This window comes from Mesocricetus auratus, unplaced genomic scaffold (genome assembly GCF_017639785.1).
Source record: "Mesocricetus auratus isolate SY011 unplaced genomic scaffold, BCM_Maur_2.0 Super-Scaffold_100009, whole genome shotgun sequence".
NCBI classification, from domain to species: Eukaryota; Metazoa; Chordata; class Mammalia; order Rodentia; family Cricetidae; genus Mesocricetus; species Mesocricetus auratus.
Window position 1 is genome coordinate 76,398,101 of NW_024429193.1, and position 26,836 is coordinate 76,424,936.

A 26,836-nucleotide genomic window follows, 5' to 3' on the forward strand; every position below is an offset into this window, starting at 1 on the left:
CTGGCTGGCTAGTCCCCATCTGAGCAGAACTCCAGAGTCAGGTATTAATCCATTGTCTGAAGTCCTTACAGGAAGAAGCAATTGGGACATATATAATGACTGAAGTCATGCTTCTCTTCAGTGTATTATTTGGTGAAGACACAGGGACAAGGCAGTTCCTACTAGCTGAGGAGAGGCACCTCAGAAGGGACCAGACATAGTGACACTTTGATGTCTTATTCCAGTCTCTAGATAAGAAAATATATTTCTGTTGAATAATCTACCTAGCTTGTGGTATTTTGCTGTAGCAACTCTATCAACAATAATTATAAGGTGACATTGATTAAAGCCAACAAGGAAGCCATCTCTCTCTCTCCCTCCCTCCCTCCCTCCTTCCCTCCCTCCCTCCCTCCCTCCCTCCCTCCCTCCCTCCCTCCCTCCCTCCTTTTCTTCCTTTCTTTTTATTTATTGGCGTTTTGCCTGTATGTATATGTGAGGGTGTTGTATCTTGAAGTTACAGACAATTGTGAGCTGCTATGTGGGTGCTGGGAATTGAACCCAGGTCCTCTGAAAAAGCAGTCAGTACTCTTTAACTGCTGAGCCCCATGAAACCATCTTATAGTTTTTACATTATTTCTTATTAAGCTTTTAAATAATGGCTTTCTAAATTCTATGACAGAATAAGCTTATTTTAAAAGCTAGTAACTTAAATTACACACACACATACACACACACACACACACACACTCACACACACGTACACAGATTCCCCAGGACACTTTCCTTTCCTTCTAAAGAATTTGCCATGTTCTATTATTATTAACTAATCTTTCTGTTTTCTTGTGAAATTTCAATAGTCAATGGAGGCAAACAGTTCTGAGTCCTTGCTCCTGGTTAAGGCTGGGATAGTATGCTCCTTGCCTTCTGAGTTTTTTCAAAGGGCAGACTTGGTGACCTTGCCAACTCAAGCAGTCTTCTTGTCTATGGCTTCAATGACACCCATGAAACTATCTGTCTTGGCCCAAACAGGAAAACAACCCAGAGAGCAGCCAGAGAAACTTTCCCCTTATGAAACGTGCTGGGAACTATATCAGTGATGCCAGCATCCCCAGATTTCTAGAATTTAGACCTTTCAGCTTCTTACTTTAAGGGTGGTCAGTTGTTGCTTTCAGCTCATCCAACTTGCAACCTGTGTCAGAGGACGGCAACGAATCACAGCACACAGGCATTGCCAGAACTGGCCTGGATGGTTTAAGACAACCATCTGAATGATGAACCAGCTGCTTCTGTCATAGGCCGTCACCAGTAATTTTGCTCTGGCAAACCTCTTTGATAGGCTACTCTTGGTGTTTAAGCTCACCCGGTTCCTAGGAAGAACTTCACTCAAAGTCTCATGGTACATTTCAACGACCTTTACTATACTTGTGACACTGACTGGAGCAAAGGTGACCACCAGGAAAGGTTTGAGAATGCCAATCTCCACTCACCTTACAGGAACAGTAACAAGGTAACTGTTTTTATAAGTGGAGAGGCAGAAACGAAAGCATGCCAGTTGTAAAAACTGGTGGGAGAATACAATCCAAAGCTCCAAGTAGTATGTTTCCAGCAGCCTTGCCACCCTCACAAGTGGCTGTCCATTACCATATAAAGGAATTATAAGACTTGGCCCCAGAAAGGCACAAATGACTGCAGAAATCAGCACAGATGCTGTGATGTCAGAGGAGTAGCCAATTTTCTTTCTTTTAAAGGGGTATGTGTGTGTTGAGAGAGGGTCTCACAGTACCCCAGACTGGCCTGGAACTCATTATATAGCCTAGGTTGGCCTTGAATTCTCAGCAGTCCTTCTTTACCTCCCAAAGTTTGGAACTACAGGCTTGAGCCACCATGCCCAGCTATATTCCAGTTTGTAGATTCTGCTTTAGTAATTTCTCTTGCCTCTTCTGGTTGTAAGGTAACTCACTGATGTCCATAGCACCAACAACTACTTGTTTTATAGCCTGTGCGTACGTTAGAAAGCATACTCATAGGTGTACTCACTCTTGGAGATACCAGCTTTAAATTCGCCAATACCAGCAGCAGCATTCAAGACATGGGTCATCCTGAGATGTGCCTATGCTTGTTTTTTTTTTTTAATAATGTCTCTGTGTGCTATGGCAAGGATGATATCAAGTAACACATGCTCAGGTTTTGTTAGGGAATGACATACCATATATACACTCAACTCTCAGTTATCTGGGGCTCAGGCACACACTTGAAGGCATCCTACTCGTGACAAGCAGCCCAGCTCTTTTGTTGATTCCACAGTATCTACAGATTAGATGGCCAGCAGTGGTGTGCTTGCCTGAATCTGTGTGTTCACTGATTGGCTTTCAGAAGCATGTTCATCGAAGTGAGTTATCATTGATTGAGCAAACAAATTTAATTCCAGTCTGGCTGTTACTTTTTACCACTGCTATCAAACAATCAATCTTTTTCTAGGACTGTGGACATCATGACTGGCAAATAATAAGTGTCAATAAATATTTGCTGAACTAATTGAAAAACGAGAGCTGCCAACTGGGCTATGAAATATGAGCCTGGATTTCCAGAAAGAGTCTCCAGGGAACTGGTCTGCTAAGCCTCACTCTGGACATGATAATCTTGGGTGTCTGAAAGGAAGTAGGAGCAGGCTGGGCTCTGATCCCTGGGAGTTTGCAGTAAGCTTCTTTCTGACAGTGTGGCCTACAGTGTTGAGCCATCTTAGAAAACTCAGGAAGGTTATTAAGGTATAAGAAGGTTAACTCATAACTCTTTCTTTTGTATATTTGAGTTCTTTATGAATACCTTCTGTCCTAGTTTTCTGAACACACAAAAAATTAGGAAAGTGACAACCATATCAGACAAACCTGAATAAATAAGATCAGCCGGTTGAGCCCCATCTTCTTATCTCTATACTGAAGGACCAGGTGACTGTTGGTTGGATGAAGGTGTCCTTTCCAGAGAGGAGAGGCTGTGGAAGAGTGTGCCTGTGCCCTTCCCTCCACTGGATGGAGAGTTTAAGCTTTTATTGATTCCAGTTCAGGCAAAAAAAATCACTTCTCATCTACATAGGCCTCCTATGCAGTAATTTTGACAGACTTGCAGCATAGTGTAGGTGTAAGCTAGCATCTAACAAATAGAGTTCATGAACAAGGTTCCTTGAGCCTCCAGAGTAAGGATTGGCATAAGGTTCACCCAGCAGACTGAGAAAATGATAGAAAAAGACCCCTTGATATTAACAGCTAGACTGAAAGTGAGGAGGTGGTATGCCTTCTGCTGTACTAGCCATTCCAGAAAGCCCTGTTATCTGATTAAGCCACACTAGAGATTGGTACAGGCACTAATTACCTGTACCATGACAGTAAAATTATCAGTAGTCACAGCCAACAGAAGAGTGATCACAAAGAAGACACATAGGATCTGAGGTCCCAGAGAAGACTGCTTCTGGTCCTGCCAGGAAAGTAATGAGGGCAAGCAGTGCCACCATGGTGTAGAGCTGGGTAGGAGGAGGAAGGAGGAACTCAAGGTATAGAAGATGAAGTGCTTGTCAGTCCCTGGGATGGGAACAAAGGCAAGAGAAAGGGATCTTGACAGATGTGACAGGGCCCCAAGTGAAGAATGTTGTAGGACAATGCTTAGAATTATTAGGCTCTGCTTGTCTGGACATCAGAACAGCCTTGATGGAGTAAGAGCTCAATAAATACTTGGGACCTTTGTTATTTTTATCCCCTTAATATCCTTCACTTGTCTCATTTCTCTAGCTAAGACTTCAAGTACTTTATTGGATAGGTGGGGAAGGTTGAATTCTTATCTTGTTCCTGATTTTAGTGGAAATACTTTGAGTTTCTCTCTATTTAGGATGATGTTGGCTGTGGGCTTGCTGCAAGTTGTCTTTTATTATGTTGAGGTATGTCTCTTGTATATATAATTTCTCTAGGACTTTTATCATGAAGGGATGTTAGATTTTTGTTAAAGGTGACATCAATATCTGCCTTCTAGTAGGTTTATGTGGTAGACTATTTTTGTTGGGTTATGTATGCATCTCTGGGATGAAATCAACTTGATCTTGGTGGATAATCTTTTTGATGTGTTTTTAATTGATAATTTTTGTATCTATGTACATAAAAGCACATTGATCTATAATTTTTTTTGGTTGGGCCTTTGTGTGGTTTTGGTATCAGGGTAATACTGGCTTTGTAGAAAGAATTTTGAAATGTTCCTTCAGTTTCTGTTCTGCAAAATAATTTGAGGAATGTTGGAACTAATTTTTCTTTGAAGCTCTGGTAGAATTGTGAGCCAAATCCATATGACCCTGAGCTTTTCCAATAGGGAGATTTTTAATTATTGTTTCTATTTAACTAGAAATTTTAGTGCTGTTTAAATTATTTATCTTTATCTTGATTTAACTTGGTAGGCTGCATATATCAAGAAATTAATCCATTTCTTTCAGGTTTCAGATTGGTGAAATATAGAACTATGTTTTTATGATTATCAGAGTTTTCTGATATCTGTTATAATGTCCCCCTTTTAACTTTTAATTTTATTAAATTGGGTTATTTCTCTCTTTCTTTTGGTTAATTTTTAAGGTTTATGAATTGTGTTGATTTTTTCAAAGACACTCTTTATGTAATCAATTCTTTTATTATTTCCTATTTCATTAATTTCAGCCTAAGTTGATTATCTAATATTGTGAGATATTGGTCCTTATTGCTTCCACAGCTTTCAAGTGTATCATTAAGTCATTGATATGAGATCTCTCCATTTTGTATGTGTTACTTAATGCTATAAACTCAGAACTGAATTCATCATGTCCCATAGAATTTCAAATGTTGTGTTTTCATTTCTATTCAATTCTAAACAGTTTTAATTTTTTTCTTGATTTTTGCCTTGACCCAATTTTCACTCAGTACTGAGATACTTAGGTTCTATAAGTTTGTGTATTTGCTGGCATTTCCATTGTTGTTGATACTCAGCTTTAACATGGTGGTCAGATAATACTCATTCCTTCAAGGCTCAGTGATCTGTGTGTAAGAGGGGCTAAGAAGACTGTCAGAGCCATAGAAGGTAGATGATTTTAAGGGCACAGGATTTTACAGGCGCCAAGAGGCAGATGCAATTGTGAACTCACAGAGACTGTGACAGCATGCACACAATCTGTACAAGCTCAAGCCATACAAGATCCCATCATGGAAGAGGGAAAGTAGGTAGAAAGTCCTACCCCTAACCAAGAAGCTATTTGCAATTGATAGCTGCTGAGAGAGGGAAACATAAGTTTTCATCAATGGAGTGACAATAGGTATAATAACCACACCCCATGGCAGGCCTGGTGTTGAAAAAAGCTGGCCAACACAAATGGGACTGTATAATTTTTAATTGCCTTTTTCTATTGTTTTATTTTTAAGGAAGAAAGAACATGAAATTGGGTGGTTAAGGAGGAGAGAGGATCTGGGACAAGTTGGAAGATGGAAAAAAGTATGATCAAAATATATTGCATGAATTTCTCAAAGAAAAAAATAAACAAAACAGAAAAAAATCAAATACAGGTTTTAATTTAACACATAGCAAGACTTTCCACAGATCTTCTTTTCAATCAATTGTTATGTACATGCAGATTTCAATGATTTGAAGTGAGTTTATTGAGATTATCAAATGCTGTTACAAGCAGCAAAACTCCATTGAAGTTAATGTAGAAGTTTGCGAAATAGGATTGTGATTTCTGTATACTTTTCAGATGATGTCAAATATTTCTACAAAAAAACGAGTCAGATGTTTAAATCAGAGACAAAATTAGTCTTGTGCCCTTGCAATGAACCTTACTGTTCTTCATCTTTCTCATCATCATGTCTGTGAAGAAGAATTAATAATATCTTGTAATAAATGCTGTGCTGAGGTACGGATTCCTTTATAAGAATGTAAGTGTTAGTGAGCGTAAGAGAAAAATACTCTATTGGTTCAGGACATTTGCTCTGATGGTTGAATTTAATTTTATAATATTCATTAAGTGATTGGTGACTCATTAGTAGAGTTTCAATTTGTAATATAACTTTGAGTGAAAAATGACACATATTTTCCAAATCTGCATAGTAAACCTGAATATTACACATACTTTGTGTGTGTGTTGGATAAACAATACTTATTTCAAGATGGCATAAAAAGTTTTCTGATAGCTAAAGGAATTAGTAGGAACATTATATTATGTATTGCTTTTTTACTTCTAGTACAACAATTTATAGTGTCTAATCATTGTACAATATTCAGCAAAGGAAAAATAGTCCCATCATAAATATAAAAAAATGAACTAGGATTTCTTCCCACCAGTGATTTTGGTCCCCTATAACTCTTACATTTCATTCTAGTGACAGCTGTGCACTAAAATCAAGAAAAAATAACAAAGCTTAATGAGATTTGTAAATTATTATAATAAAAATGTCCTTCAAGCATCCAATCTCATTTCTGTGGTCATTTAAAACTCTATTGCAAAAGGCACTTGATTTATAATAAGTAGCATTTTTCATTCCTTCAAACAGAGTTTTTCCTCTATGTAGACTGTCAAAAATGTTCTGCAGAGTACAATAGGCTGCTATGGTCCTTAGCAACGTCTCCATCTTTGCTTCTGGAACCTGCAGGTGTGCATAGATGGCAAAGAGAATGTGGTAGGTGTGGCTGAGGCAAGAAACTTGAGGTATGGATACTCCCTTGGATTATCTCATGACCCCATGCAGTGATAGGGAGTTTTTAAAGATTGATGCAGGAAGATCAGAGCCAATCATAAGATATGTGACAGAGGAAGTAGGAGTTTGGGATTAAGTAAGCAAAGGTCCACAGTCAAGGGATTCAGGTACACTCAGAATCTAGGGAAGTCAAGGACACCAAGTATCTATGGAAACTCTCAGAAGACACTGTAATTTTAGCCTTGCAAGACTTAGTGTGGATTTCTCTCCTTCATAACTATAACAGGGTGATTGTTGTTGCTTTCAAGTCACTGAGTTTGTCATAATAGCAATAGCTACAACAGCAGTAGGAACTTAAATACTGAATCAATGCTGTGGCCTTCACAAGAGGATTTCTGTATCCTTTGTTTTTGTACCTGAGTGTGAACCTAAGACCAGGATAATGACCATTTAACTAATTGTTGTGTTAGTCATATTAAGAGTAGGGATTCCATTCTAAAAGTGGCGTAAATAGTAGTTTATTTATTCAATTAACTCATGGATTGAGGCAGGATATTTTGAATGCTTTTATGTAGTTGGCTAAAGAGAAAACCAGCTGACCTCTCCTTTCTTTTTAACAATATGTAATAAGTATGCATATATCTGGGGGTAGAGTGTGATAGTTAATTACATGTACCCAAGACATAGGGAAGAAGCAGGTAGGGAGACTAGTAATGGCACAAGTCTTTAAACTAGTGACATTCTTCCTGCAACAAGGCCATACTTCCTGAATCACTCTAAACAGTGCTACCAACTGGAGACAAAGTACTTAAATATATGAACCCATTGTGGAACATGCTTGTTCTAATCACCATACAAACACAAGTTTGGTTCCTAACACCACCCTCCTTCCAAGAACCATTGAGCGTATTAGGCTTAATTACTGAGAAAGGGTGAGCGGTCATGGGCAGGAAAGTGGGGGATCCTAAATCAGTTGCATTGGAAGGCTGTGCAGATGGAACCTCATTTCCCTAGCCTGCCTCAGCCTATAGAAATACCCTCTTCCAAGAATGCAAGGCCACCTGTTGCAATTTAGGTAAATTTATATGCAACATCTGGAATATCAGAATAAAGGCTTAAATTACTGTCCCCACCCTCTCAACAGTCAACAAGCCCAGCGATGGTGATGATCTTTTTGCAAGGAGACACAGTTGAGTTTGTAAAACAGCAGCTGCTCTGCTTGAAGGATAATGCTGCATATAGTGTGCCTTATCGCTGTAATAAAACAACAACGTAAGGAAGAATGAGTTGTTTCGACTCACTGTTTAACAGGTTTTAGTCCATCATAGTTGGCAAGGGTGGGGTTCTGTAAGCATAGGGTCTCTGGTTGCATCACATTCACTGTTGGAAAGCTAAGGAAGTTCTCTGGTTTAGAACTGGAACTGGGCTGCAATTCTTAAGGCCTGGCTTCAGCTCTTCATCTCTTCCAATGAGGCTCCCCTTCCTGAAGTTTGCGCAGCCTCTCCCAAACAGCACCTCTGTCTGGGGACCAAGAACTCAAATCCATGACCTTATGGGGGACTGTAATGACTTGCATTTTATTTAGTATTTTAATATGGAAGTTAAAAGGAGCTTCATTAAAGGATAATTTAATATGTCCATAAGTATATCAATTGAAAACATATTTATCATTGAATTATCCTGTAGAACATTTTTATGCAAAATATATGAGCTACCAAATTTTTTTATATCCATACTAACATGGGATATTAGAAAATGTTAAAAAATTTCCATTTCATGCATAAAGAAGAACCTTCCTTTTATTTCTCCATTCTATTACTAGCCATATTAGTCAAGAATTTATTTCTTGGATTTTATCTTTAATAATTTTAAAATACTTTGTTTAGGTTTTTTGTTATTTGGATACAGGGTCCCATGTGGCCTAGCCTGGCCTCCTGCCTATACCTTCTGAGTGTCGGGATTACAAGCATGTACTACTATGTCTGGCTTATTCAATTATTTTTCAATCAGCATACAGTACAATGGGTTTCATTGTTATACTTTTATACATCTATATCATTGTACTTTGATCATATTCACCCCCTATTCATTGTATCCATTTTAAATGTTATATTTATTTTTTGTTTTGTTTTTAAAAGGTCTTACCAGGTTTTGTCTACCAGTCACTGTATCAGTACTGCAATTTATCATTTAATTATCAGATATGCTTTTACCGCATCATTTTTTAATGAGAAGAGGTTTTAAACATGAATTAAGAGCTAGCAAATGGTCTGATTCTACCGTCACGACTGCTACTTTTCTCCTCCTACACGTAGGAAAGTATTCAATAGTGTTTGCCTTGACAACATGGTATTCATTTTCTTTGTGGTTCTCATTAAGTACCACAAATTTAAGCAGTAGCCACATATTCTCTCACAGTACCCAAAGTTAGAAGTCTGTGCAGGTGGCGTGTGGCTCACCAGGGTCTTCTACATGGCATCTCCAAGGCTGAAGCCAGGGTGAGCCATGCTCATGGAACTTTCCAGGACTTTAGGGATAAACTTCTTTCCATTCTTATGGACACTGCTGCCTGAACTCAGACCCTAGTGCCTGGAGCATGGCGGTGTTTTTTTTTCAGGCCAGCAATGGTACCTGGTCATATTTTTGGAGATCTGGCAAGGGTACATGGTTCTCCTTATAGGGTTTGCACAGCCTGTAGGCAGGCTTGTAGATATGGTTCTGCAGGGTGCATACACTGAGGCAGGCTGTAGTTGGTGCCTGGCTCTATTTCCACAGGGTGTTCACAGTCTTCCAGGCTAGCATGTATAGCTAGTTTTGTAGTGTGTATACAATCTTGCAGGCTGACACATGTGCCTGGATTTTCAGGACTCACACAGTCATCCACTGTTTTGTATTTGGTGTCCTGCAGCACAGCACACAGTTCCTCTTATCTTTTATTTTTGTTCAAGTTGCCTTTCTGTGTGATGTCTTCATCCAAAGAAAGCATTCTGCTTCTAAGGGCTTATGTGATTAGACTGAGTGTACCTGGATTATCTAGGCTAATCTCTCCTGTTAAGGTCCTTAGCCTTAATTGCATCTGCAAGGTCCCTTTTACCATGCCATGTAGTATATTCACAAGAGTCAGAGATTAGTGTATGAGTATCTCTAGGGGGCCATTCTGCCTTCAATAGACAATCTGCATGTAAGCATTTCCTTTGTTCCACAAAAGTTATATTTATCTTTGGTGATGAGACCTAATGTTTCCTCTTGTTTAACCATTTGCTCTGCTATTTCCATCTGAAATATGACTTTTACTGCATGATTTAAGTGGAACATAAATCTGCTGGTTTTAACAGTTTCTCTCCCTTTGTCTCTATCTCATTCCTGTCAACTATAGTTTCTATGTAGCATGTTTTTTAAGGCCCATGTGGATCAATGTCCAAAGGCTGGTGTTACTGGGAAACAGAGAGAACTTTAAGACACATAACCTCATGGGAGGCCATCTGGGTCTTTGCTGTGAAGTGAGTAAGTTTGTTCTACTACATTTGCTCATGAAGATATGTTGCCTCAAAATGCAAAAGGCAACGAGACCAAGTGGCTATGGACTGACATACTCCAAACAACCTTTTGTTCTCTTTGTAAGTTACATACAGCAATGAAAAACTAGCACACTAATACTAATAATTCATAAGCATATTCTCTTAAAATATATTAACCATATAGATAATATTGATTTGCTTTGAATGCCTTCAAACTGTTATTCTGTTCCTTGTCCATAAAAATTGCTGTAAAAATATATGAGCTCAAAGTAATGAAATGCAAAAGATTCCAAATAATTCAGTCAATATGCTATTAAATGAATAAACAGGCAAGTCTCAAAAGATAAATATAAATGGCCAATAAGTACATGAAAATGACTGGCATCTTTTGCTACCAGGGAAACACAAATTGAAACCACTCTGAAGGCCTATCAACAAGAAGGCAAACAATAATGAATGCTGGTAAGACTGAGAGGGAAAGAGAAGTCTTACATCGTATTAGTGGGTATGAAAATTACCATAGCCACTATGAAAATCTCCCCATTAAAAAGAATCCTAAAATGAAACTGTCATATGATACAGTTGCAGCAGCCCTTGCTATCCAAACAAGCAATACAAGCCATCATGCTGCCCAGATAATCTGCTCATTCATGTACATTATTGCATTGTTCACCATTTTGGAATGAACCTCGTGCCCAATGGCATGTCAATATAAATATAAACAATGAAGTTTTACACAGCTGTAAAGACAAATAAAATTATACCATTTACAGGAAAGTGGGTGGAACTGGAAATTGTCATGTTACGTGAAATAAGTCTGACTGGGAAAGGCAAATGCATTTCTCTCAAATGCTAGGTTACAAAACAAAGCATTCATATAGAAAGGGGACAAGATGGGCAATGGAGTAGAGGGAGTAGGAAATGGTGACAGAGGAGAGTTGAATATCACCAATGACACAACATGAATATATGAGAATATCATAAGGAAACCCATTATTTTCTTCAACTAATACATGCTAAAATCAAAATGATGAGCAAATTAAATTGCTATGAAATATCCAAAGCCTTTTCATGATTTTAGCTATACATGTGAAATGTATTTAGAAAAGGCTGTGCATTATTATATTTTGCTTCTGAGCTTATATACAAGTGGTATCATATTTCATATTTTTATACTTCGCTTTTCTACAGGACAATGAATATTGATGTGAAATACAGATTTACCTCATTGCTAGTTTCTAATTTAGAAATGCTTCATTTTACTTACCATTCTTATCTATACAAAACTTGTTTTGGTTATAAATAAAAATTGTTATACTTTTTTGTTGAACAGATTGCCAGACTGCATGTATCACATAGACCTCTGAAATAAATCTTTGTACTTAAGACACATTCCATTTCAATACTCCATACCACTAATATGTCTACTGCAGGAGGCCTACTGCCACCAGGTTGGTAGAGTACTAAGTTGCCATTTACAGACTAAAGTCTTTTTCGATGTGAAGCTAGGCATGGTAAATTATGTTGTTATTATCTCAGTTACTAGTAGTGTAATGTCCCTTCTTACATGTTCATTGGCTATTTGCATTTTCTTTTACACAACTTAGCTATTCATGTTTTACTGAAAATACTAGCTATATCTGGGTGGTGGGGGTGGTGCATGCCTTTTATCCCAGCACTCAGGAGGCAGAGGCATGTGGATCTCTTTAAGTTCGAGGCCAGCCTGATCTACAGCCAGGGCTGTTATATAAAAAAACCCTGTATTGAAAAAGCAAAACAGTAAAAAAAATACTACAGTTGTGTATTAATTGATAGTATTTAATTCAGGGCAAGTCTTTCATGTATGACTGCCATGTCTTCTCACTCTATCATTTTCTTTTAATTCTGTTCATAAATGTTTGTATAGAACTTAAAAGGGTCAATGCAATGGGTGTTTGGGTAAAATGTGATGGCTACTTTTGATAACTTTGAAACACAAATTTAGTCTTTAGTTTTCCAAATATTGTTCATTTCTTAGCGTTTGATCTTAGATAAATTAGAATTTATTTTGTGAGTGCGGTGAGTTAAGATTAGTTCCTCCGTGATCATTTGTACTTGAATTAGTCCCTTCTTACTTCTCTGACAGAAATGACCAGGGAGGAAAGTTTCAATCTGGTTCCTGTTCCAGAGTCACTGTCTTGCATGGGGCGTTGGGGATGCAGTACAGTTGGGGTGGTGGTTAACTCTGTACCAATGACATGATCTTCAACAGCAGCTTTCAAAATCTTGGGCTGGAACCATGCTGACATAGCTTGCAAGGTCATCTTTTGGAACCCATTTATTGTATCTAGACATCCTGTCAAAAGTTCCACAACTCTCATCAGCTTCAACAGGCATGGAACGCTCTATGAGCCTGGGGGAGGAGGGTAATGTTTCTGGTCCAAACCATAGCACGTCTCATTTAGAGCTACTCATTTACTCAGGTTTTGTCTCTGCCTTGAGGCAGTTTCTTGGATTTCAGTTGTTCCCAAGTTGAATGTTTATTTTCAAGCTCAAATTTAATGTTAAATATGTAAAACTATGAAGTGTCTTATTAGCAATTTTGCATTTTTATCATCATTGATTGACACGCTTAATGGTTAATAGCTAGGCAATGCACCATCTCAATTGTGACATCTTATTACTGTCAACGTGTTGTTTGTATCACATAACTGACAGTTGGCAGTCAGGATGGAATCTAGACTAGCAGAATTTTCCACTCAGTATCGCTTACAGTACAACTTCTTCCTCTGTGTTCTGGCACTTGTTGCCTGCCTGTTTTCAGACACACCTCATTAAGTTTCTCGGCAACACCATGGATGGAAGTGGAGGCCTTGAGAGTGTGGGCAAGTGTGTCACCTGCCTGTCCTGAAGACTCCATTCTTTATCTTGAGAGTGTGGGCAAGTGTGTCACCTGCCTGTCCTGAAGACTCCATTCTTTATCTTGAGAGTGTGGGCAAGTGTGTCACCTGCCTGTCCTGAAGACTCCATTCTTTATCTTGAGAGTGTGGGCAAGTGTGTCACCTGCCTGTCCTGAAGACTCCATTCTTTATCTTGAGAGTGTGGGCAAGTGTGTCACCTGCCTGTCCTGAAGACTCCATTCTTTATCTTGAGAGTGTGGGCAAGTGTGTCACCTGCCTGTCCTGAAGACTCCATTCTTTATCTTGAGAGTGTGGGCAAGTGTGTCACCTGCCTGTCCTGAAGACTCCATTCTTTATCTTGAGAGTGTGGGCAAGTGTGTCACCTGCCTGTCCTGAAGACTCCATTCTTTATCAGATCTGGGCATTTTCTTGTTTCTAGACAACAAAACAGATGGAGCAAAAGTTTTCCCTATCCATGACATATAAGTCCTCCCATTGAGGTTGGAACACTTGTGTACACATGACCACTCCTGGAGTCAAAGCATGCACTGGGAGCCAGGACGAATTTTTGGTGTTTCTAGAGGAATCAGAATCCATCCTGAATCTGGGAATGGAGTCAAATGCACAATAAGTTTGGACAACAGAAGAAAAAGACGCTGCTTAGGATCTGACCTTGGTGTTTTGATTCGACTTATATTTTCCATATAATTTCATGAAGATTTAAATTGTATTATTAGTTGATATAAATTGCTTTTATATTGAGAATATTTATTGAGCTATCATATATTCTTAACTGCCTTGTTGTATTTTATTACAATCATTTTTACTATGTTTTTCACTTAGGAAACTTGAGAATTATATATAAATTGGATTTATCAATTAAAGTTTCTATTTTATTAGTTTATAAGAGTCATTTTTATTTAAATACTTGTTTCCTATAAAATTGTTTTAATTTTGGGTGTTTGATGAAACTCCAATCCATTTTATTTTACAGACTGTTAGTCAGTTAACTAGCTTCATGTATTAAGTATAACTTTTATCTGCTAAATTTTAAGGGATCAGTTGGGATATTTCAATTGATTTCTATTCAATGGGAATGACAATATTTTATGCTCTTTGGTAACAGCTCCAAATACTGGAGCACAAAATTAACTTTTTAGGTTTTTAAATAATCCTTAGGACTTTCTTTACTATGCCAAATTTCTGACAACAAGCAATGTAGGATTTATTTAGGCTCACAGGTTGAGAGGATACAGTCCACACTGACTGGCAGTGAACCCCAAGTGGCTGGAGCATTGAGTGTCTGTTGCCAGAGTGTGGCTGGTTGTTTACAGAGAGAGAGAGACCAAGATTGGGCTGGAAGGAGAGCTAGATATTGCCCCTTAAAATTTGCCTTCCAGTGACTCATTTCCTCTGGCCTGTAAAACAACATCACCAACTGTGTGTTTGTGTGTGTGTGGCACATTACACATTCACATCAAAATGGGTAAAAAAGGCAAGAAAATTAAAATATACAGAGTACCTATTATGGTCTATGTAGTTTATATGTATTATTGAGTTTTTCATAAAAGATTTATAGGCTAATAATCTTCTGTCACCTTCTAGATGAGGAAACTGAGATGAAATAATGAGTCAAGGATCTGGACTCTGTAGTTGAAGAAGTGAGACTTGCTCAACAGCCTATTTCTTTTCTCCATATGTTCTGTAAGATGTGAGCAAAAGATACCCGGGTTGCCAGCTAATGACATAAACAAGAGTACCGAGACACCGTTTGGTGAGAGTCATACAAGATTGTGAGTATTCTTAATTTACAGCTATGTTGGAAATTCCTGTGAAATTTGTCTTTTCCAATTTGCATCTCACTTGTGGTGGCTTGAATGATCTCACTGAGTGAATAATTATTCCAGTGCTATCTCCCTCACCGTACTCATTTTATAAGGTGAGATGACTTTGGTGACAAACGTAGATGGATGGTTTTCTAACATATTGAGACGAATGGAGAGTTCTAAAATTCATTGTTTTGGGGATGATTTTGTTCTATCTTGTTTTAAGTGAGAGGGCTCAAAGATAGTGATTCTGAAAGAAAAGAATGACTAGAGTGAACCTCAGGTATCATTCTACCTCTTCTAGAGTAAGTGAAGATATTGGTGACATAATTCATTTCCCTAGGGTGGGTAAGTGCAAAAATATGTGACATGCTCTTTTAAGAAAAGAGATTCTCAGTTGATAGATTTTCAGTCTGCTCAGTGCAGATCCTTGACACAAACACAAAATGCAAGTCCTATTCATTTATTTTTACAAGGCTCTTCCCTGGAACCCAGGCTAGTTTCAAATTCTGTATCTGGATGCAGTCCCAGGAGTGATGTGACTGTGAGCATGTGTCATGAGCTCAGCTTGATGTAAGAGTCTTATGTCTCTTCCTAAATTAGAAGCCTATTGCTCCAGTCTTGAGCCCCACCACCATGATGCCAGTCCTGGAGTCACAGTGTCAGGAGTGATTTGACAACAGTTTTGGAAGTTAATGTAAAGATGGTGTCTTTCTCCCCAGATTGCTTTTTGACTACATTGGTTCATCTGCCCGATAAGCAAAACACATAGTTGTTTTCAATGTGACAGAGATAAATTCACAGCTAGGTCATAGTTTCTTAGGGGGACCTTTATGTGAGACTGTCCATGCTTAATAGCTTGGGGTTTCACATATATGCTTTTGATCATCTTTTCTTATATACAGACAGAGGTCAGAAGGAAAAAAAGTTAAATTGAAAGGTACACTCTCTGTCTAAACATTGGGTTTTCTTAGACTACCAAAGGCCAATGCGACTTGTTCATTTGTTTGCTTTAGAAAGATGAAAGGCTCTTAGGCTGGTTTCCACGGAGTGCAATCAGCTAATGTGAAGTTTCAGCATGATTTGGAGGCAGCATAAACTCTGGCTTTCTAAGTGGAAAGACTTCATCTGTTTAGAACAGAATCTGTAACGAGGGTTGAGGGTTTAAATTACTAGATTTTAATTGTGTGTGTGTGTGTGTGTGTGTGTGTGTGTGTGTTGTGGACATGTGTGGAGAGGTCACAGGCAACATGTGAAAGCTGCTTCTCTTCCTCCACCATGTGTATCTTGGGCATCAAACTTAAGTTGTCAGGCTTGGTGACGAGTGTCTTCTCCTGATGAGGCATTTCACCAGACTCAGTAATGGTGTTTTTAAACTTTCCTTAACTGACCTCATTCTTATCAAACAAAACAAAATCTAACAGAGGTCTAAATAGAAGCAACTTTTGAAGGCAAACTACAATAATACGATTGAACAACGTGCTCTATGCAGAGATGGTCCTTTCCCCCAGAGACTCTGTGTAGTCATTAGCAGTGTTAGGCAGGCTTCTTCCAGACCATCTGTCTCAGTACATGTTCATGGCTTGAATTCCTATCTGCATGCTTAACACCTGGTCACAGACAGTCCTCTGCCTCAAAATTCTTCAAACTTAGCATCATGGAACCACCTCTTCTGCTAGACACCGGGGTCTTCCCTAGTAGAGCAGGGGTAAACCATCAGTTGTGTGTGTCCAACTGGTGGCATAAACTTCCTTAAAATACTAGAGATTATGTCTTGCAATCCCCTATACTCTTAATTTGATTTTGTGATCCTCAAGTGTGAAATTTGGAGATGATTTCATTGCATCACAAGGTCACCATTTGGAAATGTCTGAAGGATCACTTAGCATTTATACTACAAGTGATTTTAACATATATGGGATTTACAGAATTGAGAGTTTTGGAATGCATGTAGCCAAATGGTTTGGCACACAAGCAAAAAAACCTAATCTTTTGATGGATTGACGATGACAAATGGACAGTTTTTACAAATGTTCCCTCAGATTTAGATCTGCCTTGCCTCTGAGTTGGCTTCTTACCCAGGAGCAAATAATGACATTTGTTCATGGGCTGAGGATTGTCATAAAGACACTGTTTCCCTTAGGACTTAAAGACATGCTATGAATTCAGAAGCCTCTCTTTTTCATGACTGAGACTCTCAGTTGTTCTGTCTTTTCTCGAGGCATTAGGAGAGGAGTGCTCACTTGCTGGAGTTGGTACAGTCCGTCACCCACTTCTGTAGGCAAGAGATCTATATTTGGAAAGGAGTCAGAAAACTTCAAATTGTAATTGTTTCCTCTGCCAAGAAAAGCAGGGTTGTGCTGAAGCCCCAGCAGCTGCGCCTTGTCATGGAGGACCATCTTCTACAAGGAGACAATGGGAGCGTTTGCTCCTATCTATCATGCAGCATGCTCCACTGGTGTTCACGATCACTCAAAACAGCACACAGAATTTTAAATAACTTCCCCAAGAAACAACAATAGGAAAGGTTGTTTTTTTCTTCTCTTCCTATTTCAGCTTCTAAAAATCATGAAACCATTTTGCTCAGGGGAAGAGATAATTATGGATGGATCGATTTCAAGTGTGTTGGGGGCAAAGTGACAAGCACATTTTTTGCTTTTCAGTTGTTTGCAGAGCTTATTGGATGCGATGACACAGCTGGAATTTTAGCATTTTCATCCTTTTGGTAGTCAGTTACAATAAAGAGTCTATTCCATTATGCTGCTTCATTTTCAGACTGGAGTCTGGAGTGCGTTGTGCAGCTGTCCATGACCCTCAGCTTCAAAAGTAAGTTTTACACTTTGACAAAATGGCTTCCTGAAAAGATGAACCACAACTCAAACTCACACTCTCGTTTATCTCGGAGTTTGAGGGAGCATAATGTAAGCATTCTGGAAAACCGCAGCAGGGATGCACTCTTTTCTGAAAGCATACCTCTTGTGATGGTGTTTCGATTCATAATTTTTCAAAATTAATTTAAGTCTTGCCTTGATTGACAAGAACAGCAAACACTTACCGTGAAGTCCCCTTTATGTCTTCCATCACGTTACTATTTTGTTTCAGAAATGTTTGAAGATGTCTAGGTCACAATTTCAGGGCTCAGGATCATTGGGTGGGTCATAGTTAGCTATCCTCTTATAAGGGCTTCCTGACTGAGTCAATCATGGCAGATGACATCACATGATCATGGGGTAGGAAGGGCAGATGGGGACATGGTGGCACTAGGCCCACTCCTTTATCAACTTATACTTAAAGCCTTACCCCACAGCTGATCTGGCCCTCTCTGTAGTATTTATCCTTTCATGGAGCAGCTGGACTCTCCCCCCACCCTTCCACACACCTTCTATTTTCATTTGTTTGTTTAGTTTTTTAGAAAGAGTTTCTCTGTGTAGTCTTGATATTCACTGGGACTTACTCTGTAGACAAGGCTGGCCTTAAACTCAGAAATCTGCCTGCCTTTGCCTCCCAAGTGCTAAGATTAAAGGTATGCATTACCACATCCCTCCGTTCAACTCTCCCTGAATGTATCTAGGGGGAAAGCCACAGCTTTTTCCATTTTAACTCAGTTAAAATGTCACTGACAGTTGACAGTGTTCATAGTGGCATCTTTTTGGGTGATTGTCCATACTGGCTGTCTTTGCCATAGTTCCCTAACAGTAAAAGGCAATGTACTGAGAATTTGTGGGCATCTGGGCATCTCAGTAGCCCTCATGGTAGTCTTTGGGAGAACCACATAGGGATTTATTTGCCTCCAGGGACTTGTGACCTGAGGACCTGTAGTGCAAGTGAATGTGAAGGTTTTTCTTCTGGGGACTGGTACTTCTCTGTCATTTTTCCAGTTGTCAAAAACATTGGTATTGTCAGGTTCTGGCCTTTTCTTCCTAACTACTTGAAAGTACATAGTGTGACCCAGTTGGGGTTGTGTTCTGAAAGAGCCAATAAGTTGGACAATCATCCTACCCCCCTGCTCTATGGCGTTCTGCTTTTCTACAAGGCAGCGTGTCAGGACACATTAAGGATAGACTGCTTTGGTTGCTTTCCTAAGAGAAAACTGAGGGAAAAGCATAAGGGACAGTGGAGGAAAGAAACACAAGACTGCAGGCTGATACCTCAGTCTTGCCTCTGTGATGTGGGTCAACTCACACTGTCTATGCTTTGCTCTCCTGCTCTGCTCACTAAGAAGACCAACGCCTGTAGCATGCTCAGACGTACTACCCGGTGAGGATTAAGGGTCTTGCTTTCTGATACAGCAGAGCCTGTGTGCAGGGAGGCATAGTCTCTTGCACCAGACAGCCAGAGCTTGCACCCCTGAGCCAGAAATCAGAAAGGATAGATTTGAAGGACATTATTTATGGCAAGAACTTATGGGGTGGATACACACAATTCTCTGGCATGACAATTGAGGGTATTACTTATTTCGGAGAAAGTACGTGTTAGAGTGTCAGTTCCCTTGTCTGCACAGTGGCAATGATAAAGCAATACCACATGAAGGTTGTGGGTGGGGTATATTTTGGGGATAGTGCCCTGTGGGTCAGAATGTTTTGATAAGTAATAGCCGCTTTCAGAGTCTTAGGTGCCTAGGGATTTTAGGCTATGTGGACACTTCTCAACCTACGATTATTTGGAATCTATCAAGTCAACTCTTGGGCATTTTGTGATAATTGAGAGTCTTTTTAAATTTTAAAATGAATTTCTCATGAAAACTATCTTTATAGGGGTACAAGATGCATGCGTGTATCTTTAAAGTCTAAATGAAAAAGTATTCTACACATGCAGGTCGCTGACTTCTGAAAACACTAATGACTGATGTGGGAAGCAGAAGTGAAGAACCGCCATAGCAACAAAGATACCGCAGAAAGAAAAGATGCAGGAATCCAAGTTTTGTAAAGGTTAGAAATACTTGTAACAGCAAGAGATTATGAGAATCTGCAGTAATGACCACTGCACTGAAGTTACTTTGTTCTGGTCTACTGGGCCTCTTATTATCAAGTCCAGAAAGCACATAATCCAAGTAGAAAAATCACTATTTAGTATGTGTACTATTTAAATAAGCATGTATCTATATCCTTGGCACTAGATTAATTTGAATATTCTAAAAGTCTCTTGATAAAACAACCCATTGTCTATTTCTGTCTGTCTCAGTATATGTCCATTAATATTTTCATATCTCAGAAAAGTACAGTTTAATATTATGCATAAATGAACAAAGGAAATGAATCAATTTCTGTCAGCTGTCTTCTGAATTGAGACTATATTGGAGGTCACATAGATTAAAAAAATTAAACCTGTTCTCATTCTTTGCCTTCTCTTTTGATATAATCATATTTCATTATATATGTACAAAAATTTTCAAGAATAGAGAAAATTACACACACACACACACACACACACACACACACACACTCCACCACCACCACCAGCAACAGCAGCACCTCCAAAAGTAAAAACAGCATAATAGATAAGTCAGGGCCATAGGTGCAGCTGACTGCCTCCCAGAGATTATATATTAAAGGCTAATGAAAGATACCGAGTACTTTTAGAATTGTTTACAGCATAGAAAGATGAAGGCTTTCAAATTCAGTTTTTACTCTCTTTTAATTTGTTACCAAAAACAATTCAAAATCTGAAAACTACCAAATACAAAGAATGATTTTACAGTGTCCAGAATTTACATGTATATCTTTCATTCATTTATTTATTTATTATTTATTTTTATTTAGATTAGAGAAATCTTATTTTACATATCAATCCCAGTTCCCTCTATCTCCCATCCTCCCATGCTCCCCACTAACCTCCCATGCCATCCCCTTTCTGCTTCTCTGGGTGATGACCAAAGTCTGTCACATCATTTGGGGCAGGGACTAGACCCTCCCCCATGTGTCTAAAGCTGTGAGAGTATCCCTTTATGGGGATGGGCTCCCAAAGTCAATTTGTACACTTGGGATAGACACTGATCCACTGCTAGAGGCCCCATAGACTGTCCAGGCTTCCTAACTGACACCCACATTCAGGGGGCCTGGTTCAGTCCTATGCTGGTTTCCCAGCTGTCAGTCTGAGTAACATGAACTCCCCCTTGTTCAGGACAGCTGTTTCTGTGGGTTTCCCCAGCCTGGTATTGGCCCCTTTACTCATCAGTCCTTCCTCTCGGCAACTGGATTCCAGGAGTTAGACTCAGTGCTTAGTTATGGCTGTCTGCTTCTGCTTCCATCAGCTACTGGATGAAGGCTCTAGGACAGCATATAAAGTAGTCATCAGTCTCATTAGAGGGGAAGGACATTTAAGGTAGCCTCTCCACTATTGCTTAGATTCTTAGTTGGTGTCATCCTTGTAGATCTCTGGACATTTCCTTAGTGCCACATTTCTCTTTAAATCTATAATGTCTTCTTCTATTAAGGTATCTCTTTTCTTACTCTCCTATATTCTCTCCCCAACTCAATCTTCCTGCCCCTGATTTCTGAAATATACAAGGAACTCAGGAAGCAAGTCTCCAAAACACCAAATAATCCAATTAAAAAGTAGGGTAAAGAACTAAATAGAGAATTCTCAATAGATGAATCTAAAATGGTTGAAAGACACTTAAGAAAGTGCTTAACATCCTTAGCCATCAGAGAAGTGCAAATAAAAACAACTCTGAGATACCATTTTGCTCCTGTCAGATTGGTTAAAATCAAGAACACCAAGACAGTTTATACTAGAGAGGATGTGGAGAAAGGGGAACACTCCTCCACTGATGCTGGGAGTGCAAATTTGTACAGCCACTTTGGAAATCAGTAGGATGGTTTGGAAAATGGGAATCAGTATACCTCAAGATGCAGCAATTCTACTTTTAGGTGTATACCCAAAAGATGCACATTCATACAACAAGGACATCTATTCAACTATGTTCATAGCAGCATTATTTGTAATAGCCAGAAACTGGAAGCAACCTGGATGCCCCTCAACTGAAGAATGGATAAAGAAAATGTGGTACATTTATACAATGGAGTACTACTCAGCAGAAAAAAAAGATCTTGAAATTCTCAGGCAAATGGATGTCACTAGAAGAATCCATTCTGAGTGAGGTAACCCAGTCACAAAAAGACAAATATGATATGTTCTCACTCATATATGGATTTTAGACATAGAGCAAAGGATTACCAGCCCACAATCCACACCACCAGAGAAGCTAGGGAAAAGGAGGACCCTAAGAGATACACACATGGTTCCCCAGAGAAGGGGAAAGGGACAAGATCTCTTGAGTAAATTGAAAACACGGGGGGGGGGTGAGGGGGTGAGAGGGGAGGGAATTAGGAGAAAGAGAAGGGGAGAGGAGGAGGGAAGAGGAGGACCTGTATATCTTTATAATACAATCAAGCTCTCACTAAATGGGCCATGCTACTAAATACCTGAGGAACACTGAAAATATAGAAGAATGTAAAATCTGAAATGGCTCTTGTTACTGTAGTTGTTTTTGATATCTCATGTGTTTAAATCAAGTGTCTTCAACAAAATATCTAAACCGTTGAAGTCAATTTGGCTTGTGTACTAGGGAGATAAATTCAATTACCTTTTTAGTGACTAGAGTGGACACCAGAGAGGAAGAAAGAGCAGTGTGGGGCCAGTCAATGAATAGAAAGTTTCCCGAGCCACTTGAGCATACTTGATCTAAACACAGGCTATCTATACATGACAAAGATTAACATGCAGTGTCAAAAAGGCATTGCACACATGAGAGAACAGTGGGGTTTCATCTAGCAGCAACTATTGTAATAGTGTGTATATCTGTCTATGTGTCAAGGAATTTAACCCTGACTCATCACACTGGTGGAAGATCGTTAGTGTTGGAAGTGCTTAATCAGAACAGGATGAAAGGTGAGGACAACTTAAATTATTATAATCTCAGAGGAGACAACACAGTCTTAATACAAAGTACAGCTGAAATGAATACTTTCATTTCTTTGGTTCATTTACACATGCTATTGAAAATGTGTTTCCTGAATTATGTAAATATCAGTGTGTACTGATATAGATAGCATTAGACAGAGTGGCTCATCACTAAGCTTTTAGACGGCACTAGCTAGTCTTATACTGGGACACAAACACAGCATTGCATTTCATATTATACATGGTAGTTAAAGGAGAATTCATCTCTTTTAGGTATTTTCCAAACTTGATAATATGAGCTATGGTAACCAAGATTAAAGACATTTGAAATGACCTAAAAGTTATTGTGGATTTTAAGAGTCTACTGACATCCTAAGATTTTTTTTTTGGTTTTTCTAGACAGGGTGTCTCTATATTGTTTTGGAGGCTGTCCTGGAACTCACTCTGTAGACCAGGCTGGCCTCGAACTCACAGTGATCCACCTGCCTCTGCCTCCTGAGTGTTGGGATTAAAGGCGTGTGCCATCAACGCCCGGCTCTAAGAATTTTTAATTGTAAATAAACACGAACTTCTGCTTTTGACTCCACAACACGTGCAGTTCTTTGATTTCCCTGGTGTCTTGATTTGCTATAGCAAGAAAGAAATGTACCGGGTCAAGGTATTTGTTTTATGTTTTAAATCGTACCCATCACTGCGAAATCCAACTATTTCCATACCTTGAATGATGCTATATAATAGGAAACAACATATAATAGCTCATAATAGGAAACAACAAAGGTATTTGAAATAAACCATTGCAATTTAAAAAACAGTAAAACCAGGCAAGATTAAAGCATTATAGCAACGATTGCTTTATAGCAGCTAGAAGGACTGAGCTGCTGTTTATCAATACACATCTATTTCTGCTTCATGAGCCTCAGCCAGAGTTTAAAGATCTTTCATTTGAATATTTGATTAGTGAACTCTTTATAGTGTACAACATTCTAAAAGCTCATTGGTTATGGAATAAGCCTTTCTTCTCACAAGACTGTATGCATGCTTTCCTCTGCATCAGGGACTCTTTTCCTGACTGCAAGCTGACTGTCTTTCCTGTGTTTCTATCTTTCTTGGGTCAAAGGTTAATGAGTCATTTTGCCCTTGGGAGGAAGACAGACTTGTCAGAAGGAAGCATGGTCCAGAGAAGGGTGCCACTGCCTACTGGGATCATTTGTGTTGAATTCTCAGTGATAGCAAGCTACATAGTCATGACCCAAGTCAAGGGTCAAGAGTGGATTTTTAACCTACACCCAAGCAATGAAGCCAAGTCAAGAGGATTGCAGCAATAAATCAGTGTCCCAACACACAGGATTTCCTCCTTTCTGCTGCATGGGAATCAGAAAAAAATAGTTTGGAAGGACGTCATCAACAGCAGGAACTGGATGAGGTTGGTTGCTGTGACCCCTTGGGAGAATGCATTCAGTTCTCTGCTAATTGACAATGAGGCTATCACTCCAAATGTTTCAATGGAGGTGGTAACAATAAGAAATTGCTTCTGACCCTCATGTGAATACGTTGACTCCAGAAATTATGCCAGCATGGTGTAAGAAGCATTTTGGTGTTATTTTAAAATACGTTCAGTAATATGCTACTGGTGGCCTTTTCCAATGAGTGTCTTTTTTTCCAGTCGGCTGACCCCTTTTCACTGACATCCATTTTGAGCATTAACAAGGTGCTGAAAAGCTGTTTGGTCTCCTAATTCCCCAACCTACATGCACACCTTTTCTTTCAAAGGCCAGCTGACTAGCAGGGGAAAGGCTGTTTCTAGTGTGGCTGCCTATTGTTATGGGTACTGCTATGGTTTAGACAAATGCCATGTGTTAGGGGATTGACACTGGTGTAGTGGCTAGGAGACAAAAATTCTATACACAGTGGGCTTCTGTGCGATGTCCTTAGGGTACTGAAATTACCCTATAGCACAAGGTTTACACGAATGGGCAGGTATCTCTATAGTAAGTAAACTGTTTTTTTGATATATATACCCAATAATGACCTAGCTGGAGTGTATGGCACTTCTATTTTTAAATGAATTACATTTTTGCCACTAATATATATGGATTCTCCACCCCTGCATCCTTGTCAATGTTTGTTGCTTTCTTTCCTTGATGATCACCATTCTGAATGGGATAATGTGAATTCCCAGTGCAGTTTTGGTTAATATTTTTCTGGTGGCCATGGATGCTGTGAAATTCCTCGTGTATTTACTGGGCATTTGCAGTCTTCACTTGGAAAGTTTTTGTTCACTTATATGTTGTTCATTGATCAGATTACATGTTCTTTGAGTATATATTTTCTCCTTTTCTTACATGTTTTGACTATTAATATCTGACAAGGAATTTTCCCTCTCCTGTTGGATGTGTCCTTAGTGGGCTAATTATTTCACTTCACAATTTTAGGCAATTCTGACTAATTCTTACTTTAGATTTAATTTTTCACCATTATTGTGTGCACGCCCATGCAGTGAGTGTGCGGGCATCTATGCCATGGCACGTGGGTGGGAGCAAGAGAAAAACTTGGTGGAAACACTTCTCTCCTCCCACAGCAGGCTTGCATGGCAAACACCTTTACTTGCTGAGCAATCTCACCGGCCACATTCTTGCCATAAAAACTTTTAAATTAAAATAAAATCACATCATTTTCAGCTTCTCTTTTACTGTTCCAATGTCTGTTCCCTCCCCTTTCAAAAATTCATGGCCTCCCCTTCTTTAACCATTTCGTTCTGTGGATAGTAGAGGCCTATTCAGAATATCACTGCCTATGCAGTCTTATTAAGAGACATGGGAAGATCCAGCCGAATGTGGGTGGTACCATTTCTAAGCAAGAGAATTCTGTATATGAGCACCAGCAAAAAAGCTAGCATGAAAATACTCATTTCCCTCTGCCCTTGATTGAGGATGTCATACAACTAGGTGTTTGGGGTCCATGCCACCTTGACTTTCTTGCTCTGGTGGTCTTTGACCTGAAACTGAGAGCTATGATAGATCTTCTCCCCTAAGCTGCTTTTTGTCAGGATATTTTGGCACAGCAGCAGAGACGAAACTAGAACACGAATGTGCAGGTGTGATGGTGGTCCCTCATGCCCTCGTGCTACCAGATGTCATGTTTTACTTCTCGCCGACCATTTTTCAGAAAGACGTACACTCTATACTGTTGACTGTTATCATCGTCATCGTTGTTTTTGAAACAGGGTTTCACTTTGTGTTCCATGCTGACTAGAAAAATCTTCACATTTCTTCTGGTGCATCTTGAGAGCTGGAATTATAGTGTGTTATCACACCCTGCTGATTTACTTTTTTGTCTCTGTTGTTTTGTTTCTGCTTTAATTTCTTCCACTAAGCATGGAATTGTTTTGTTTTCTCTTTCCTAGGACCTTGAAGTAGACCCTTAAATTGTTAATTTGAAATCTTCCTAGTTTTGTATATTTTTCTGTATTTTGTATACACTGTCTTCTCATGGTTTATTCTGTTATATTTCACGTGTTTTGGTATGCTGTACTTCCATTTATTTTGAGGACATATCTAGGTCTTCATTTCATTTTCTCCAGTGATCCCTTGGTTATTGATTTAGTTTTCATGTGCCTTTATAATGTTTATATTATGTTTATTGATTTCTAGTTCTATTTCATTGTGCTAAGAAAAACGCCTGATATGGTTTTGATCGTGTTTTTTTTTAATTTATTGAGACTTGCTTTGTAGTCCAATACTGGTATATTTTTAGGGACTGAATCATTTATTTAATAAAAGATTATGTGTTCTACAAATGTGCAGTGGAATATTTGAAACTTTCTCTGAATGTCTGTTAGGTTCATTTGTTCTATGACATACTTTAATTCTGACAATTTTGTTAACATTTTTGTCTGCATTATGTCTCTGTTGATGAAAGTAGGGTGTTGACATTCTCAAATATTTTTGTACTGGAGCTCGTTACTCCCTTTAGATTTGATAATGCTTTATGAAATTCATTGCTATAGCACTATCTATACGTTTATAATTATTGTCTTCTTATTG

General features: G+C 38.9%; 1 long non-coding RNA gene across 2 annotated transcripts in view; it reads left to right on the plus strand.

The window, feature by feature from the left end:
• Positions 1–26,485, plus strand: part of LOC121142467 — a 67,678-nt gene extending 41,193 nt beyond the window's left edge. For both annotated transcript variants that reach the window (XR_005879519.1, XR_005879518.1), the window contains exons 3-8: positions 10,045–10,285; positions 11,520–11,637; positions 14,671–14,858; positions 17,667–17,717; positions 19,707–19,819; positions 23,911–26,485. This is a non-coding gene — a long non-coding RNA (uncharacterized LOC121142467). The remainder of the gene's footprint in view (positions 1–10,044; positions 10,286–11,519; positions 11,638–14,670; positions 14,859–17,666; positions 17,718–19,706; positions 19,820–23,910) is intronic.
• The last annotated feature ends 351 nt before the right edge of the window (positions 26,486–26,836 follow it).